Consider the following 16,408-nt stretch of genomic DNA (forward strand, 5'->3'; position numbering starts at 1 on the left):
TGTGCTCATGCATGAACGTAGGCAGGCTACGAATGTGGAGGAGGACTGGTGATCCCAAAGGATCCTTCCAGTTTGAGACCCATTTGGGGATCCTCAGGGACTGGAGAGCCTTCTCTGAGCGCTCTAGACTCTTCCAGTGTGATTCACCCCTCTCAGGGACTGGAAGGCCTCCTCCACCAGGGCGCCGTGGCATTTCCACCATCGTGCGTGGGGTCTGCTGTGAGCCCAGATGGAATCAGGAACAGTGCAGCTTTTCTCCCGAAAACGCACCCCATCAACTCACCTGTGCTCATGCATGAACGTAGGCAGGCTACGAATGTGGAGGAGGACGGCTGTGCCAAAAGGATCCTTCCAGTTTGAGATTCATTTGGGGATCCTCAGGGACTGGGAGAGCCTTCTCTGAGCGCTCTAGACTCTTCCAGTGTGATTCACCCCTCTCAGGGACTGGAAGGCCTCCTCCACCAGGGCGCCGTAGCATTTCCACCATCGCGTGGGGTCTGCTGTGAGCACAGATGGAATCAGGAACAGTGCAGCTTTTCTCCCAAAACGCACCCCATCAACTCACCTGTGCTCATGCATGAGCGTAGGCAGGCTACGAATGTGGAGGAGGACGGCTGTGCCAAAAGGATCCTTCCAGTTTGAGATTCATTTGGGGATCCTCAGGGACTGGAAGAGCCTTCTCTCTGAGTGCTCTAGACTCTTCCAGTGTGATTCACCCCCCTCTCAGGGACTGGAAGGCCTCCTCCATCTGGGGGCGCCGTAGCATTTCCACCATCGTGCGTGGGGGTCTGCTGTGAGCACAGATGGAATCAGGAACAGTGCAGCTTTTCTCCTGAAAAACGCACCCCATCAACTCACCTGTGCTCATGCATGAACGTAGGCAGGCTACGAATGTGGAGGAGGACGGGTGTGGCAAAAGGATCCCTTCCAGTTTGAGATTCATTTGGAGATCCTCAGGGACTGGGATAGCCTTCTCTCTGAGCGCTCTAGACTCTTCCAGTGTGATTCACCCCCCTCTCAGGGACTGGAAGAGCCTTCTCTCTGAGCGCTCTAGACTCTTCCAGTGTGATTCACCCCCCTCTCAGGGACTGGAAGAGCCTTCTCTCTGAGCGCTCTAGACTCTTCCAGTGTGATTCACCCCTCTCTCAGGGACTGGAAGAGCCTTCTCTCTGAGTGCTCTAGACTCTTCCAGTGTGATTCACCCCTCTCTCAGGGACTGGAAGAGCCTTCTCTCTGAGTGCTCTAGACTCTTCCAGTGTGATTCACCCCTCTCTCAGGGACTGGAAGAGCCTTCTCTCTGAGTGCTCTAGACTCTTCCAGTGTGATTCACCCCTCTCTCAGGGACTGGAAGAGCCTTCTCTCTGAGTGCTCTAGACTCTTCCAGTGTGATTCACCCCCCTCTCAGGGACTGGAAGGCCTCCTCCATCTGGGGGCGCCGTAGCATTTCCACCATCGTGCGTGGGGGTCTGCTGTGAGCACAGATGGAATCAGGAACAGTGCAGCTTTTCTCCTGAAAAACGCACCCCATCAACTCACCTGTGCTCATGCATGAACGTAGGCAGGCTACGAATGTGGAGGAGGACGGGTGTGGCAAAAGATCCCTTCCAGTTTGAGATTCATTTGGGGATCCTCAGGGACTGGGAGAGCCTTCTCTCTGAGCGCTCTAGGCTCTTCCAGTGTGATTCACCCCCCTCTCAGGGACTGGAAGGCCTTCTCCACCCGGGGGCGCCGTAGCATTTCCACCATCGTGCGTGGGGGTCTGCTGTGAGCACAGATGGAATCAGGAACAGTGCAGCTTTTCTCCCGAAAAACGCACCCCATCAACTCACCTGTGCTCATGCATGAACGTAGGCAGGCTACAAATGTGGAGGAGGACGGCTGTGCCAAAAGGATCCCTTCCAGATTCATTTGGGGATCCTCAGGGACTGGAAGAGCCTTCCCTCTGAGCGCTCTAGACTCTTCCAGTGTGATTCACCCCCCTCTCAGGGACTGGAGGGCCTCCTCCACCCGGGGGCGCCGTAGCATTTCCACCATCGTGCGTGGGGGTCTGCTGTGAGCACAGATGGAATCAGGAACAGTGCAGCTTTTCTCCCGAAAAACGCACCCCATCAACTCACCTGTGCTCATGCATGAACGTAGGCAGGCTACGAATGTGGAGGAGGACGGCTGTGCCAAAAGGATCCCTTCCAGTTTGAGATTCATTTGGGGATCCTCAGGGACTGGAAGAGCCTTCTCTCTGAGCGCTCTAGACTCTTCCAGTGTGATTCACCGCCCCCTCAAGGACTGGAAGGCCTCCTCCACCCGGGGGCGCCGTAGCATTTCCACCATCGTGCGTGGGGGTCTGCTGTGAGCACAGATGGAATCAGGAACAGTGCAGCTTTTCTCCCGAAAAACGCACCCCATCAACTCACCTGTGCTCATGCATGAACGTAGGCAGGCAACGAATGTGGAGGAGGACGGGTGTGGCAAAAGGATCCCTTCCAGTTTGAGATTCATTTGGGGATCCTCAGGGACTGGGAGAGCCTTCTCTCTGAGCGCTCTAGACTCTTCCAGTGTGATTCACCGCCCTCTCAGGGACTGGAAGGCCTCCTCCACCCAGGGGCGCCGTAGCATTTCCACCATCGTGCGTGGGGGTCTGCTGTGAGCACAGATGGAATCAGGAACAGTGCAGCTTTTCTCCCGAAAAACGCACCCCATCAACTCACCTGTGCTCATGCATGAACGTAGGCAGGCTACGAATGTGGAGGAGGACGGCTGTGCCAAAAGGATCCCTTCCAGTTTGAGATTCATTTGGGGATCCTCAGGGACTGGGAGAGCCTTCTCTCTGAGTGCTCTAGACTCTTCCAGTGTGATTCACCCCCCTCTCAGGGACTGGAGGGCCTCCTCCACCCGGGGGCGCCGTAGCATTTCCACCATCGTGCGTGGGGGTCTGCTGTGAGCACAGATGGAATCAGGAACAGTGCAGCTTTTCTCCCGAAAAACGCACCCCATCAACTCACCTGTGCTCATGCATGAACGTAGGCAGGCTACGAATGTGGAGGAGGACGGCTGTGCCAAAAGGATCCCTTCCAGTTTGAGATTCATTTGGGGATCCTCAGGGACTGGGAGAGCCTTCTCTCTGAGCGCTCTAGACTCTTCCAGTGTGATTCACCGCCCTCTCAGGGACTGGAAGGCCTTCTCCATCTGGGGGCGCCGTAGCATTTCCACCATCGTGCGTGGGGGTCTGCTGTGAGCACAGATGGAATCAGGAACAGTCAGCTTTTCTCCTGAAAAACGCACCCCATCAACTCACCTGTGCTCATGCATGAACGTAGGCAGGCTACGAATGTGGAGGAGGACGGCTGTGCCAAAAGGATCCCTTCCAGTTTGAGATTCATTTGGGGATCCTCAGGGACTGGGAGAGCCTTCTCTCTGAGTGCTCTAGACTCTTCCAGTGTGATTCACCCCCCTCTCAGGGACTGGAAGGCCTTCTCCATCTGGGGGCGCCGTAGCATTTCCACCATCGTGCGTGGGGGTCTGCTGTGAGCACAGATGGAATCAGGAACAGTGCAGCTTTTCTCCTGAAAAACGCACCCCATCAACTCACCTGTGCTCATGCATGAACGTGGATCCCTTCCAGTTTGAGATTCATTTGGGGATCCTCAGGGACTGGAAGAGCCTTCTCTCTGAGCGCTCTAGACTCTTCCAGTGTGATTCACCGCCCTCTCAGGGACTGGAAGGCCTCCTCCACCCAGGGGCGCCGTAGCATTTCCACCATCGTGCGTGGGGGTCTGCTGTGAGCCCAGATGGAATCAGGAACAGTGCAGCTTTTCTCCCGAAAAACGCACCCCATCAACTCACCTGTGCTCATGCATGAACGTAGGCAGGCTACGAATGTGGAGGAGGACGGCTGTGCCAAAAGGATCCCTTCCAGTTTGAGATTCATTTGGGGATCCTCAGGGACTGGGAGAGCCTTCTCTCTGAGCGCTCTAGACTCTTCCAGTGTGATTCACCCCCCTCTCAGGGACTGGAAGGCCTCCTCCACCCGGGGGCGCCGTAGCATTTCCACCATCGTGCGTGGGGGTCTGCTGTGAGCCCAGATGGAATCAGGAACAGTGCAGCTTTTCTCCCGAAAAACGCACCCCATCAACTCACCTGTGCTCATGCATGAACGTAGGCAGGCTACGAATGTGGAGGAGGACGGCTGTGCCAAAAGGATCCCTTCCAGTTTGAGATTCATTTGGGGATCCTCAGGGACTGGGAGAGCCTTCTCTCTGAGCGCTCTAGACTCTTCCAGTGTGATTCACCGCCCTCTCAGGGACTGGAAGGCCTTCTCCATCTGGGGGCGCCGTAGCATTTCCACCATCGTGCGTGGGGGTCTGCTGTGAGCACAGATGGAATCAGGAACAGTGCAGCTTTTCTCCTGAAAAACGCACCCCATCAACTCACCTGTGCTCATGCATGAACGTAGGCAGGCAACGAATGTGGAGGAGGACGGGTGATCCAAAAGGATCCCTTCCAGTTTGAGATTCATTTGGGGATCCTCAGGGACTGGAAGAGCCTTCTCTCTGAGCTCTAGACTCTTCCAGTGTGATTCACCGCCTCTCAGGGACTGGAAGGCCTCCTCCACCAGGGCGCCGTAGCATTTCCACCATCGTGCGTGGGGTCTGCTGTGAGCCCAGATGGAATCAGGAACAGTGCAGCTTTTCTCCCGAAAAACGCACCCCATCAACTCACCTGTGCTCATGCATGAACGTAGGCAGGCTACGAATGTGGAGGAGGACGGCTGTGCCAAAAGGATCCCTTCCAGTTTGAGATTCATTTGGGGATCCTCAGGGACTGGGAGAGCCTTCTCTCTGAGCGCTCTAGACTCTTCCAGTGTGATTCACCCCCCTCTCAGGGACTGGAAGGCCTCCTCCACCCGGGGGCGCCGTAGCATTTCCACCATCGTGCGTGGGGGTCTGCTGTGAGCACAGATGGAATCAGGAACAGTGCAGCTTTTCTCCCGAAAAACGCACCCCATCAACTCACCTGTGCTCATGCATGAACGTAGGCAGGCAACGAATGTGGAGGAGGACGGGTGTGGCAAAAGGATCCCTTCCAGTTTGAGATTCATTTGGGGATCCTCAGGGACTGGAAGGCCTTTCTCTCAAGAAATGCATCCCATCAACTCACTATCATTCCTATGCTGTTGGTATGTGGGATGCCTTTGGCGCGCTCAACTTCTAAGAATTACAGCTATGACTAACATTCTACCATTCCAAATAACTAATGACTACTTTAAGAATGACTGACCACAGCTAGCATTAGAGAGGGCCATAGACATTCTTCTTGGTTTTAAGAACCATTGCCTGGTCTAAATTTACAACAGGCCAGAAAGGTATAAAATCTATAAAATCTATAAAATCTATAATTGATCAACAGCCACACCTAGAATTAAAAAGGTCCATTGAGGTTTTGTTCTGGTTCTAAGAACCATCGCCATGGCTAAATTATGCCAGGCAGAAATCTATAAAATCTATAATCAATCAACAGCCACACCTAGCATTAAAATGCGTAGTATGGTGTGTTAATGAGAGTATCTTACAATTTCAGTGATTTTTCTACAGGTCAGTTTTGATTGACTGGGTGAAGTTTCATTCTTGATGAACATATTCATTCTTCTTTTCCATTCTTTCTTCTATTCTCACCATCAACACTGGAGGTGGACAACTCAGTCTTCTGTCTTTAAGAGGGTGTACTACATGCCCTTGAGATAAAAAATCAACATTACTGCAGCTGCCATAGGAATATTACTCCTAATACACAATACACTGTGGTTACTATTACCTCAGATCCAGGGGTTGCCCTTACTTACCTGGGAAAAAGGGACTATCAGTTAGTGGAAGACCACCCCCTCCCTTCATTATATTCAAACTTTGAAGAATACAACTCAACCAAACTTACCTCACAGCATAGAGGCCACATCACAGCCGAAGGCTAACAGACTTGGGCTGGAGACATTTTCTTCTGCTTTTTCCTTCTTTCGCTTTGGTTTCTTCCTGTGCCATGCCGAACAAGCGTTGTCTCTTTCCAAGAATATTTGGCAGCAGTTGTTCCTCCCCTCAATCTCAGAAGTTGTAAAAACCTCTATAGATCACTGGTCATTAAAAATGCCCATTGGAATTTTCTTTCTGGTTCTAAGAACCATCGCCAGGGCTAAATTATGCCAGGCAAAAAAGGTATAAAGTCTATTATCAATTACTGGCCACACCTGGAATTAAAGAGGGCCATTGAGGTTTTCTTTCTGGTTCTAAGAACCACTGCCAGGGCTAAATTATGCCAGGCAAAAAAGGTATAAAATCTATAATCAATCAACGGCCTCACCTAGAATTAAAAAGGTCCATTGAGGTTTTGTTCTGGTTCTAGGAACCATCGCCAGGGATAATCATGCCAGGCAGAAAGGTATAAAATCTATAATTGATCAACAGCCACACCTGGAATTAAAGAGGGCCATTGGGGTTTCCTTTCTGGTTCTAAGAACCATCGCCAGGGCTAAATTTACTCCAGGCCAGAAAGGTATGAAATCTAGTATCTACAGGTCAGTTTTGATTTACCCGGTGAAGTTGCATTCTTGATGAAGATTATATTCATTCTTGCGTTCCATTCTTTTTTCTATTTTTACCATCAACACTGCAGGAGACAACTGAATCTTCTGTCTTCTAAGAGGGTGTAGCACATGCCTTTGAAATAAAAAAGTCAACATTACTTAAGCTGCCACTGGAGTTTTACTCCTCAGAATACACATTGGTTACTATTATCTCCGGTGCAGGTGCTACCCTTACTTACCTAGGCAGAACAGCCCATCAATTAGTGGAAGACCACCACCCCTCCCTCCATTATCCCACAACTTTGAAGGATAGAAGCCTCAGTTGAACGTACCTCACAGCATAGAAGCTGACGTCACTTGGGCTGGAGATATTTTCTTCCTCTCGTTTCTTCTTCTTTGGCTTTTCTTTCTTCCTGAGTTGTGCCCAGCAAGCGTTGTCTCTTCCAAGGAAATTTGGTAGCAAGAGTGCAATTGTTCCTCACCTCAGTCTAGAAAACTATAAGATCTTTTATAGATCAATGGCCACATCTAGCATTAGAAAAGGGCCAATGAGATTTTCTTTCTGGTTCTAAGAACCATTGCCAGGGCTAAATTATGCCAGGCAAAAAAAGTATAAAATCTATTATCAATTACTGGCCACACCTGGAATTAAAGAGGGCCATTGAGATTTTCTTTCTGGTTCTAAGAACCATCGCCAGAGCTAAATTATGCCAGGCAAAAAAGGTATAAAGTCTATTATCAATTACTGGCCACACCTGGAATTAAAGAGGGCCATTGAGGTTTTCTTTCTGGTTCTAAGAACCACTGCCAGGGCTAAATTATGCCAGGCAAAAAAGGTATAAAATCTATAATCAATCAACGGCCTCACCTAGAATTAAAAAGGTCCATTGAGGTTTTGTTCTGGTTCTAGGAACCATCGCCAGGGATAATCATGCCAGGCAGAAATCCATAAAATCTATAATTGATCAACAGCCATGTCTAGCATTAAAAATGGCCATTGGGGTTTCCTTTCTGGTTCTAAGAACCATCGCCAGGGCTAAATTTACTCCAGGCCAGAAAGGTATGAAATCTAGTATCTACAGGTCAGTTTTGATTTACCCGGTGAAGTTGCATTCTTGATGAAGATTATATTCATTCTTGCGTTCCATTCTTTTTTCTATTTTTACCATCAACACTGCAGGAGACAACTGAATCTTCTGTCTTCTAAGAGGGTGTAGCACGTGCCTTTGAAATAAAAAAGTCAACATTACTTTAGCTGCCACTGGAGTTTTACTCCTCAGAATACACAGTGGTTACTATTATCTCCGGTGCAGGTGCTACCCTTACTTACCTAGGCAGAACAGGCCATCAATTAGTGGAAGACCACCACCCCTCCCTCCATTATCCCACAACTTTGAAGGATAGAAGCCTCAGTTGAACGTACCTCACAGCATAGAAGCTGACGTCACTTGGGCTGGAGATATTTTCTTCCTCTCGTTTCTTCTTCTTTGGCTTTTATTTCTTCCTGAGTTGTGCCCAGCAAGCGTTGTCTCTTCCAAGGAAATTTGGTAGCAAGAGTGCAATTGTTCCTCACCTCAGTCTAGAAAACTATAAGATCTTTTATAGATCAATGGCCACATCTAGCATTAGAAAAGGGCCAATGAGATTTTCTTTCTGGTTCTAAGAACCACTGCCAGGGCTAAATTATGCCAGGCAAAAAAGGTATAAATCTATTATCAATTACTGGCCACACCTGGAATTAAAGAGGGCCATTGAGGTTTTCTTTCTGGTTCTAAGAACCACTGCCAGGGCTAAATTATGCCAGGCAAAAAAGGTATAGAATCTATTATCAATTACTGGCCACACCTGGAATTAAAGAGGGCCATTGGGGTTTCCTTTCTGGTTCTAAGAACCACTGCCAGGGCTAAATTATGCCAGGCAAAAAAGGTATAAAATCTATTATCAATCAACGGCCTCACCTAGAATTAAAAAGGTCCATTGAGGTTTTGTTCTGGTTCTAGGAACCATCGCCAGGGCTAAATTATGCCAGGCAGAAAACTATAAAATCTATTATCAATTACTGGCCACACCTGGAATTAAAGAGGGCCATTGGGGTTTCCTTTCTGGTTCTAAGAACCATTGCCAGGGCTAAATTTACACTAGGCCAGAAAGGTATGAAATCTAGTATCTACAGGTCAGTTTTGATTTACTCCGTGAAGTTGCATTCTTGAAGAAGGTTATATTCATTCTTGCGTTCCATTCTTTCTTCTTTTTTTACCACCAACACTGCAGGAGACAACTGAATCTTCTGTCTTCTAAGAGGGTGTAGCACATGCCTTTGAAATAAAAAAGTCAACATTACTTTAGCTGCCACTGGAGTTTTACTCCTCAGAATACACAGTGGTTACTATTATCTCCGGTGCAGGTGCTACCCTTACTTACCTAGGCAGAACAGGCCATCAATTAGTGGAAGACCACCACCCCTCCCTCCATTATCCCACAACTTTGAAGGATAGAAGCCTCAGTTGAACTTACCTCACAGCATAGAAGCCGACGTCACATGGACTAGAGATATTTTCTTCCTCTCTTGTTTCTTCTTCTTTGGCTTTTCTTTCTTCCTGAGTCGTGCCCAGCAAGCGTTGTCTCTTCCAAGGAAATTTGGTAGCAAGAGTGCAATTGTTCCTCACCTCAGTCTAGAAAACTATAAGATCTTTTATAGATCAATGGCCACATCTAGCATTAGAAAAGGGCCAATGAGATTTTCTTTCTGGTTCTAAGAACCATTGCCAGGGCTAAATTATGCCAGGCAAAAAAAGTATAAAATCTATTATCAATTACTGGCCACACCTGGAATTAAAGAGGCCCATTGAGATTTTCTTTCTGGTTCTAAGAACCATTGCCAGGGCTAAATTATGCCAGGCAAAAAAGGTATAAATCTATTATCAATTACTGGCCACACCTGGAATTAAAGAGGGCCATTGAGGTTTTCTTTCTGGTTCTAAGAACCACTGCCAGGGCTAAATTATGCCAGGCAAAAAAGGTATAGAATCTATTATCAATTACTGGCCACACCTGGAATTAAAGAGGGCCATTGAGATTTTCTTTCTGGTTCTAAGAACCATCGCCAAGGCTAAATTATGCCAGGCAAAAAAGACATAAAATCTATTATCAATTACTGGCTACACCTACAATTAAAAAGGGCCAATGAGATTTTCTTTCTAGTTCTAAGAACCACTGCCAGGGCTAAATTATGCCAGGCAAAAAAGGTATAAAATCTATTATCAATTACTGGCCACACCTGGACTTAAAGAGGGCCATTGAGGTTTTCTTTCTGATTCTAAGAACCATCGCCAGGGCTAAATTATGCCAGGCAAAAAAGGTATAAAGTCTATTATCAATTACTGGCCACACCTGGAATTAAAGAGGGCCATTGAGATTTTCTTTCTGGTTCTAAGAACCACTGCCAGGGCTAAATTATGCCAGGCAAAAAAGGTATAGAATCTATTATCAATTACTGGCCACACCTGGAATTAAAGAGGGCCATTGTGATTTTCTTTCTGGTTCTAAGAACCATCGCCAAGGCTAAATTATGCCAGGCAAAAAAGACATAAAATCTATTATCAATTACTGGCCATACCTACAATTAAAAAGGGCCAATGAGATTTTCTTTCTAGTTCTAAGAACCATCGCCAGGGCTAAATTATGCCAGGCAAAAAAGGTATAAAATCTATTATCAATTACTGGCCACACCTGGAATTAAAGAGGGCTGTTGAGGTTTCCTTTCTGGTTCTAAGAACCATCGCCAGGGCTAAATTATGCCAGGCAAAAAAGGTATAAAATCTATTATCAATTACTGGCCACACCTGGAATTAAAGAGGGCCGTTGAGGTTTCCTTTCTGATTCTAAGAACCATCGCCAGGGCTAAATTATGCCAGGCAAAAAAGGTATAAAATCTATTATCAATTACTGGCCACACCTGGAATTAAAGAGGGCTGTTGAGGTTTCCTTTCTGGTTCTAAGAACCATCGCCAGGGCTAAATTATGCCAGGCAGAAATCTATGAAATCAATTACAACACCAGGTAGCATTCAGAATACTTGTTCCTCCCCTCAGTCTGCAAAGCTAGAAAACTGTAGGAGTTTTGATACATCAAGAGCCACATCTAGCATTAGAAAAGGGCCATTGGCATTTTTTTCCCGATTCTAAAACCATCGCCATAGCTAAAATTATGCCAGGTAGAAAACTATACTATCTATAATCATTCAACCACCACACCTAGCATTAAAAAAGGCCGTTAAGATTTTATCACTATCATTCCCATCAGACCAACAATGAAGAAATATCGAATGCCCCAATCAATCAATTGCCCACGAAGCTAACAGCTAAGAACCTCCAAGACCATTTGTACCAACACTGAAAGAAGCCACTAGAACATAAATTGAGAGCAAGCTGCCCTTCCTTCCAGCACTGATGATGTTCCCTAGTTTCCAATGAAACATCTACAAGAAAACCACCAGACTCAGAGAGTATCAAGGATGCTTCATTTCAACCGCGAGCCACAAATATTCTCCTTTATCGGTTTACCGCATATCAAATTGCATCACCAGGTTCACTTTCAGTTCTAAGAAGTCTGGCTGGTACTGGCATTTATTTCTAAGGGTGTAAAGATGGGAGGGAGGTGATCCCAAAGGATTCCCTTCTGGTCCGAGTCTCACTGAGGGGGTCCTCAGGCACTGGAGGAGGCTTCTAGCTGAGCGCTGTTGTCTCTTCCAGTTTGATTCGCCCTCACTGCTCACTCAGGGACTGAAAGGGTGACCCCAGAGAGGACTTCCAGTGTGAGTCTCCCACAGTGTCTGCTCAGTGGCTCAATGAGACAGGGAGCAGATTGACTCCCGGGCTCATTCAGTGTGAGCGTCACAGAGTGGAAGCTCAGGGACTAAAAGACCTCTATAAGTAGGGACATCACCCCCATCTCCAGGAATGAGCTCTGGTTCTAAGAACCACAGCTAATAGCCAAAATTATGTTGGGTCAGAAAAGTTTTTTGATACTTTTTACCTATGTTTGTCACACTTGTGACTGGTCTTTTTACCACTGATACTTTGTGATGGTTTTTTTTAAAAAAAAATCTGTGCTAAAGTAAGCCTTAGAGTAAACTTTAGCAAGGCCCAAAGATTTATGGAGTAACAAAATGTTGCAAAGAGTACCTGCCAGGCTTCCTCACTTTCATGATACATTGAAGGGTAAATGAAACCATCTGTCTTACTGTTGATGTCTTCTTCTTCGTCTACAGGTCAGTTTGGATTCATGCCTTTGGGGAAAAAAATCAACATCACCAAATGACCAACTGATGTTCAGAGACCAGAAAACCAATTAAGTAGTTTTGCAACAGGGCTTTTGTTTACTGTTTCTAAAGATGTGGCCGCTAGCCACAGGATTTACCCTTACTTACCTAGGCAAAATGAGTATCAATCAGGGGAAGACCATCCACCTCCCTCCATTATCCCAAAACTTTGAAGAATACAAGACTCAACTAAACTGACCTCATAGCATAGAGGCGACATCACAACCAAAAGGACTTGGGCTGGAGACAATTTCTTGCTGACTTGTTTCTTCGTTCTTGTTTCTTCTTTCATTTTGTTTCTTCCTCTGCTGTGCCCAGCAAGTGTTGTCTCTTTCGAGGAACATTTGGCAGCAGGAGTGCACTTGTTCGTCCCCTCAAACTCAGAAACTATAAACTCTTCTACAGATCAATGACCACACTTAGCATTAAAAAGGGCCAATGAGATTTTCTTTCTGGTTCTAAGAACCATCGCCAGAGCTAAATTATGCCAGGCAAAAAAGGTATAAAATCTATTATCAATTACTGGCCACACCTGGAATTAAACAGGGCCGTTGAGGTTTTCTTTCTAGTTCTAAGAACTATTGCCGGGCTATATTTACACCAGGCCAGAAAGGTATGAAATCTATTATCTGCGGGTCAGTTTTGATTTACTGGGTGAAGTTGCATTCTTGGCGAAGGTCATATTTATTCTTGCTTTCCATTCCTCCTTCTTCCATTTTTACCATCAACACTGCAGGGTGACAACTCAGTCTTCTGTCTTCTAAGAGCCTGTAGCACATGTCATAAAGTTAAAAAAATCAACGTTACTTCAGCTGCCATTAGAGATTTACGTCTAAGAATACACAATACACAGTGGTTACTATTGCCTCAGATGCAGATTTTACCCTTACTTACCTAGGGAAAATGGGTATCAATTAGGGGAAGACCATCCACCTCCCTCCATCAGCCCAAAACTCTGAAGAATACAAGACTCAACCAAACTTACCTCACAGCATAGAAGATGACATCACAGCTGAAGGCTAACAGTCTTGGGCTGGAGACATTTTCTTGCTTTCTTGTTTCTTCTTTCGCTTTTCTTTCCTCTTCTGCCGTGCCCAGCAAGCGTTGTCTCTTCCGAGGAACATTGGACAGCAAGAGTGCACTTATTCCTCCCCTCAGTCTGCAAAGCTAGAAAACTGTAAGATCTATAATCATCAACAGCCACACCTAGCATTAAAAAGGGCCGTTGAGGTTTTATCACTATCATTCACATCAAACCAACAATCAAGAAATACAAAATACCCCAGTCAAGCAACTGCCCAAGAAGCTAACAACAAAAGCCCAACTAAGAACCTCCAAGACCATTTGTACCAACACTGAAAGAAGCCACTAGAACATAAATTGAGAGCAAGCTGCCCTTCCTTCCAGCACTGATGATGTTCCCTAGTTTCCAATGAAACATCTACAAGAAAACCACCAGACTCAGCGAGCATCAAGGATGCTTCATTTCAACCGCGAGCCACAAATATTCTCCTTTATCGGTTTACCGCGTATCAAATTGCATCATCAGGTTCACTTTCAGTTCTAAGAAGTCTGGCTGGTACTGGCATTTATTTCTAAGGGTGTAAAGGTAGGAGGGAGGTGATCCCAAAGGATTCCCTTCTGGTCCGAGTCTCACTGAGGGGGTCCTCAGGCACTGGAGGAGGCTTCTAGCTGAGCGCTGTTGTCTCTTCCAGTTTGATTCGCCCTCACTGCTCACTCAGGGACTGAAAGGGTGACCCCAGAGAGGACTTCCAGTGTGAGTCTCCCACAGTGTCTGCTCAGTGGCTCAATGAGACAGGGAGCGGATTGACTCCCGGGCTCATTCAGTGTGAGCGTCACAGAATGGAAGCTCAGGGACTAAAAGACCTCTATAAGTAGGGACATCACCCCCATCTCCAGGCTGTGGAATGTGGAATGAGCTCTGGTTCTAAGAACCACAGCTAATAGCCAAAATTATGTTGGGTCAGAAAAGTTTTTTGATACTTTTTACCTACGTTTGTCACACTTGTGACTGGTCTTTTTACCACTGATACTTTGTAATGTTGGTTTTTTTAAAAAAAAAATCTGTGCTAAAGTAAGCCTTAGAGTAAACTTTAGCAAGGCCCAAAGATTTATGAAGTAACAAACATGTTGCAAAGAGTACCTGCCAGGCTTCCTCACTTTCATGATACATTGAAGAGTAAATGAAACCATCTGTCTTACTGTTGATGTCTTCTTCTTCGTCTATTTGGATTCATGCCTTTGGGGGAAAAAATCAACATCACCAAATGACCAACTGAGGTTCAGAGACTAGAAAACCAATCAAGTAATTTTACGAAGGGGTTTTTATATGCTTTATCCTACAAGTGAAAGAAGGCATGATAGAATGAATTGGAATCTTTACCCAGACATTGTATAGAGAATTCCTTATTATATGAAAATATAAATGTGTTTTATTTTTACCTTCCCATAGAAACCGGTGCCAACCTAGTTGGAGACTGTGTCCTTCTAATACTAATATTCTCTTGTTTTTGAGTTGAATCCAATATCTTAACCATGTTAACACTGCTGCCTGGTAGTAGAACTCCCAGCGTGGGAGGCTGAAACCCTGTGGTTCCTACTATCTTGTGATAGCTTAAATTTAATGCGAGGTTTTTTACTTGTCCATATAAATTTGGATATTATTTTATTTAGTTGTTGAAAAAATTTTTTTCTAATATTACTGGCATCATTTGAAAAAGGTATAACAATTTGGGTAATATGTTCATTTTAATTGTTGAAATTCTGCAAATTAGTGATATTTGTAATCTGTTCCAATTTTCCAAATCTTTTTGTATTTGTTTTATCAGTGTATTATAATTATCCTCATTTATTGTACATTTTGCTGACAGCCATATTCCCAGATATTTATTTTTTTTGCTCTTAAAATTCCCATTTTCTCCTCTATTTCTCCTCTCCTCCATTTTCTTCATTCTGTTTTTGGATTAAATTTTTGGTTATTATTTTAGTTTTCTCTTTATTTTGAGCCCTGCCACTTTGCCAAATATCCTGTAATAGTATTAATCCCGTCTCTACGGGGTCTTCTATAATAAATGCCAAGTTGTCAGCGAAGGCCTGGACCTTATATTCTTGTCCTCTAATTTTTAATCCTTTCTCAATTCTATCTAATTTGTTGCAACAGTGTTTTTATTAAAAAATAAATAACTAAGAGGATAAGGGGCATCCCTGTCTAACTCCTTTTGTTATGTGAAGTAATTTTAGTTAACTTTCTCTTCTACCTACTTTCAGTACTTTTAGCCTGCAAGGACATGGTTAAGATTATCTCAGACTTTACTTGGAAGCTAATTTTAACTCTTATTCACCTGTGGTGGTTTGGTCCCTTTAAAGGGACATGGCTGAGATTACCTCAGGTTCCACCAAAATTTTAATAAGAATTTAGTTAAAGACCTCAAGAATTGACTTTATTTCAAAAAAATTAAATCAACTCCTGGATCTGAAGTAATATTAAACTTTTGCCTTTAGTTAGTTGACGTAGATATTTTCGGCATATTTTGCTTCTTTTAAGGACTTTAGAGCCTTGACTAAAATTACCTCAGGTCCCAAGAAATCACTTTATGCCTGAGAGCAAGGTCAGCTCTTGAGGTAATTTTATCTTTACCTTTAAAACTATCTTTAATTTTGACTCGCCTGTGGTGAGGTTTGGTCCTTTTAACAGGACATGGCTGAAATTACCTCAGAATTACCCCAAGAGCTGGCTTTATTTCAAGAAAGTAAAGTCAACTCCTGGACCTGAAGTAATTTTAGTTAATCTTTGCCTTTAGTTACTTGATGCCACTAATCCTCTACATGTTTTGCTTCTTTTAAGGGCTTCAGCCTTGGCTAAAATTTCCTCAGGTCCCCAGAGTTGAATTCATTCAAGAAAGGAAGGGCAACTCCCGATTTTAATGCTTGTTCACCTGTGGTAATTTCACCCTTTTAACTGCCCCTGGCTATAAATTGCCTCAGATTTATTCCGGAGAGTAAAGTCAGCTCCTGGGCCTTAAGTAATTTTAATTAACTTTCTCCTTGGAGTACTTTTGGTCTTGCAAGGACATGGCTAAGATTACCTCAGACTTTACTCAAAAGCTAATTTTTAATTCTTATTCACCTGTGGTGGTTTGGTCCTTTTTAAAGGGACATGGCCGAGATTACCTCAGGTTCCACCAAAATTTTATTCTAAGAATTTATAGTTACCTCAGACCTCAAGAATTTACTTTATTCCTGAGAACAAGGCCAGCTCCTAAGGCAATTTAACCTTTAAAGCTAATTTTTAACTCTTATTCACACCTGTGGTAATTTGGTCCTTTTTAAAGGGACATGGTGGAGATTACCTCAGGTTCCACCAAAATTTTATTCTAAGAATTTAGTTACCTCAGACCTCAAGAATTCATTTTATTCCTGAGAACAAGACCAGCTCCTAAGGCAATTGAACCTTTAAAGCTAATTTTTAATTTATTCACACCTGTGGTAATTTGGTCCTT

At 44.9% G+C, this 16,408-nt stretch overlaps 1 long non-coding RNA gene across 1 annotated transcript; it reads right to left on the minus strand.

Moving 5' to 3' along the window:
- Nucleotides 1–11,753: 11,753 nt before the first annotated feature.
- LOC131186238 (uncharacterized) lies at nt 11,754–14,105 on the minus strand. The gene is made up of 3 exons (XR_009152324.1): nt 12,874–14,105; nt 12,088–12,656; nt 11,754–11,855 (listed from the first exon to the last, which is right to left on the minus strand). It is a non-coding gene; the product is annotated as an uncharacterized LOC131186238 (long non-coding RNA).
- Between the last annotated feature and the right edge of the window lie 2,303 nt (nt 14,106–16,408).

The sequence above is a fragment of the Ahaetulla prasina genome, chromosome 16, assembly GCF_028640845.1.
Source record: "Ahaetulla prasina isolate Xishuangbanna chromosome 16, ASM2864084v1, whole genome shotgun sequence".
In the NCBI taxonomy this organism is placed as follows: Eukaryota; Metazoa; Chordata; class Lepidosauria; order Squamata; family Colubridae; genus Ahaetulla; species Ahaetulla prasina.